Source organism: Hyaloscypha bicolor (genome assembly GCF_002865645.1).
Source record: "Hyaloscypha bicolor E unplaced genomic scaffold K444scaffold_189, whole genome shotgun sequence".
Taxonomy (NCBI): Eukaryota; Fungi; Ascomycota; class Leotiomycetes; order Helotiales; family Hyaloscyphaceae; genus Hyaloscypha; species Hyaloscypha bicolor.
In genome coordinates, this window is record NW_020194691.1 from 1,152,304 (window position 1) to 1,156,482 (window position 4,179).

The following is a 4,179-nucleotide window of genomic DNA, read 5'->3' on the forward strand; positions in this document are numbered from 1 at the left end:
GCGGCGTAACTAATCCTTCCGTAATACCTGAGGCAAGAAGGTATTGTACTTTTGTGGTACTAATATTCGAGGACTTATATTTTAATAGGTTGAACTTCGTATGCTTCCTAAAAGTGGCCGCTTGTAAATCAAATGGTATTAAGGTTGTCCTTAGGCACTAATCGAGAAACATAATATTGCAGAATTTTGAAAGCAAGGGAAAAGAGAAAGATCCTAAAAATATACTAACCGAAATCAAAAAACCACTTTTACTAGTACGAACTACTCTTTGAGTTAGTATTATAATAATAACGTCACTATCCTCTCTTTAGTAGTTTTGGTCCCATTTACCTAGGTTCAGTTAGTTCGTTTAACCTTTCGAGGTTAGTTAATATAAATAGACGTAGGGCGTACTAGTAAAAGTAAAGCTGATTTTCTATTAGTACTAAACGAGGAAGTATTGTCTTTTCAACTTTTTGGGCCCAATAACATTACATGTTTGGTATGAATATGTATATCCCAGAGCGGTAGTATATAGCCTTAATTAAAATGAATAAGCGACTCAAAGTAACAAACTCTGGAATTGATAAGAGGAAAAGGCGGAATGCACTACGTTTGGTTGATTAGCTTTCTAAGACTATTACATATCGCAAGAAAACCCCGGAGTACGGGACGTGGTTTTGGCAGCCGAAAAGCCACCCAACCGAGTTCTGTAACGCCACTATTACTTCCTTTTCCCAAGACTGGGGAGCTATCAAGGAACCTATACCGAATCTTCGATTGGACTATTCACAGGTTACGGGAACCCTGAACCAGATACAGGTCGCTCAGCCCGGGAAAAATATAGAGATTGGTCCCTGTAAATCCTGGAGGGTTCTGGCCTTGGCTATTCGGAAAATTATGCCACTTATTCGTATAGCTCCTTCAGAGAGACAATTTGAACTTCACCAATCACTTGACTATGGGAGGAGGGGCTTCTTGGAAGAGCCTCTGTAATAGCATAACTGGCACAACTTAGTATCACGTCCGAGATAATACAAAATTTTATTCACTTGCCCTATTTGTAATATTGTCGTGATTTTTAGAGACTAGCAGAATAACATGCGATAAGTCATCCTGAACGGGGCTCGTTAGTCCGATTTTAATCAAAATAGCTATACGTAATAATAGTACCTCATTTTGGCGCTAGACGCTGCCCTACCAAACATGGCCTCCAACGTCGCCAATATAGTTTTCCACGCTCTTTACCGTTGGCTCTCCACCACACATTACTTTATCTATACTGGTACTTGTCGCATCAGCTTGGCATCTCCGTCAATCGAGCCTCATCATCCGCCAATTATGAGGCAAGGTCCTGCTATCCTCTACAAGTTGGTCTCGCAAACGAAGTTCAAAATATAATAAAGTCAGGATAAGCTGTGGCGATGATATGGAACAGGAAGAGGCGCCAGCTTGAAGATTCGCGAGGATGTAAGCAAGGATAAGAAGGGGAAGCCTATCATGTGAGCTTACAGCACGTTTGGGTGTTTGACAAGACCAGGCTGGCACTCTACCCCTGCAAGACCTCACCTGCACTTGCTACTTCTCGGCTGCGCTGACAAATAAGATACGAATCCGCAGGTGGGCACATAGGATAGTTTGCGGCTATATGCTTTACTAGGTGGAATACAATAAATTTGATGCAGAAAATGTTCCTCGGAGAGCCAACCCAAATGCAAAGTACGCTCTACGGCTCGTTCACAAGCCCCCTTTTTGATTACATACATTTACCGTTAAAATCTCCAGTTGTCCTTCTGGCTGAGAGTCAGATTCTAGAATTCCCACCCTTGTCTTTCTACCAAGCTAGACTGTGTAGAAGACGGATTTAGCCAGTTGTAATACAGTATCAAGTAGGGCAACTTACTTTTGCAAACTTTGATCGAGTACGGATTCGGGGACGTGCACTGAATACGCAGTAGTTGATTGAAATGGTCGTTGACCATCTACTGGCCTGCCTTCGACAAGCAGATCTCCGAGGCCCACCCCGCTCCTTCCTCTCTCTCTCGATCCGTTCAACCCCACTGCGAAACCATCCAGTATCGTCAACCATCCACGGCTGTCAACCACACTAGACAGTACTGGATTGGCTGCAGTCTTCTATTAGTTATCGTCCCTGGCTGCCTCCACATTATCTATCAGAAGACCACCTTGGCTTCCACAACGCGCACTACACACCCTTCCAACTCACGCGCTATCGCGTCTTTCCATATCTGCCAGGAAGGCGAATCTACCTCAGAAAACCTGATATGTTCTGGATACTTGAACTGAGACAACTTAAGGAACCCGGTTTGCCCAATAATAAGGATAATTTCCCTAAGCTTGCGAGGAGATAAACGCTTAATGGCGATAAGTAGCGTCTCGAGATCATTAACCGAGGAAAATTCAATGGCTAGAGACTGGATCTTCTCCTTAAGATTAGGGAATGAGCTAGACGCATCTGCAAACATCTTAGGTTCAATAACGAGATAGAGAGTATCGTGAGCGAGATTAATATATATCGGTAGTAGCTTATCATGAGCAAAAGCGGGCTCGAAAACAGAGAGAGCTTCTTCTCGAGAATTTCGGCAGGTATAAAGTGCTAATAAAGCGCGAGCGCCACAAAAGAAGAAGTGACCATCCGTATTATGTAGTTAAATAATATAAGGACCTGGGAGAGCGCACTTCCAGATCTTGGTTCGGAGTTCGATAGGGAGGTACGGAAAGAGGGTAAACATAGGCGGTGGGCCATCTCGAGTCATTATACCAGCTAATATTATCGGTATTAATATACCCAACCCACCGCGGATAATTAATCTCGAGATATCAGACGGTTAATAGCAAAGTTATAGTGCTCGTACGTGGTGGTAGGCGATTCGGATTTACTACGGAAGAGTTGGAATTAGACGTCTATAAGAAAGGTGGAGGGGAATTAACGAAAAACGTAAATAAACCTAGTAATAGTGACTTGCGAAGTAGGGTACTAAGGGGGCAATTTGAACGTGTGCGTTAGAGAGAGAGAAGAGTATAATAGAAGAGTAGTATTCGGTGGGCAGAAGCATAGTATTTATGCCGCAGTGGCCCTGGACCTGGACCTCGACGCGGCCGCACCAGGGGCGGCGCAGGCCGGGGCGCATAATCGGGTATTTTATTAACGATGCCAAAATCCACTTCTATCTTTAACTACCTGGTAAAGGCATCAAGTGCAATACTATTTCGAATAATTCCGATACTAAGGAAGAAATAAGAATGAATTCTGTCAAATATAAAGAAAACTATTTCTTTTATTTTATTTTACGGAGAAGTACTATATATCATAAAGATATTTATACTAGTCTCTCCTCTATAATCCTTATCTCTTTTGCCCGTAATATAGAATTTAAACCCTATAATATTACAAGTATATCTTTCTGCTTAAGTAGTAGCTTTCTTTATTAAAATCAAAACCCACGATATCCCTAAATATCTTTTTCTTCTTATTTTCCTATCTTTATAATTTGAATATCTTCTAAAGTTACTATCTATAGATTCTCCTGCCCAAATAAGCTTGTAATATGCCATAGTACGCATAACCTCTTTAAGGCTATTTATGGATATAATACTGTGCCTGTTAGGACGGCTCGCTATACTAGTAATAGCTTACTATCCCGGTATTACACTATTATAGCCTATAAATCTCTAACCCAATATAGTAGTTAGGTTCCCCTATCCCTTGGTAATTACTTTCGGAGATTACTCTCTTAAAGGTATATCTATTCTCAGAGCTAAAATTATAATAAGAAGTAGTATTAATAATCCTTTAGCCTAAAGCTAAAGTATCTTACTACCACTTAACTATATAAACCACGAGAATATTAGGCTATAGCCAGGCTTAATAGCAATTAATAAGTCAGTAGCTAAGTAGCTCGTTTATATAAGACCCCTTTAGATATGAGATATAGGCTACTCAAGTATCCCTATTAGTATATATGGTTAATAGGATTATATTATTAGAGAAGTAAACCGCCGGTAAAAGAGTCTAGACCAAAGCATAGTATAGCTATACTATGCCCGTACCCCGTTAGCTGCTTAAGGGGGCCCGGCTTATATATATATATAGAGGTAATAACCAGGGCAAAGGGTTTAAAGGATATTTAGTAGCAAAAGTCAGGGTTTACCTAATATTTCAAGGCAAACTTAATACTC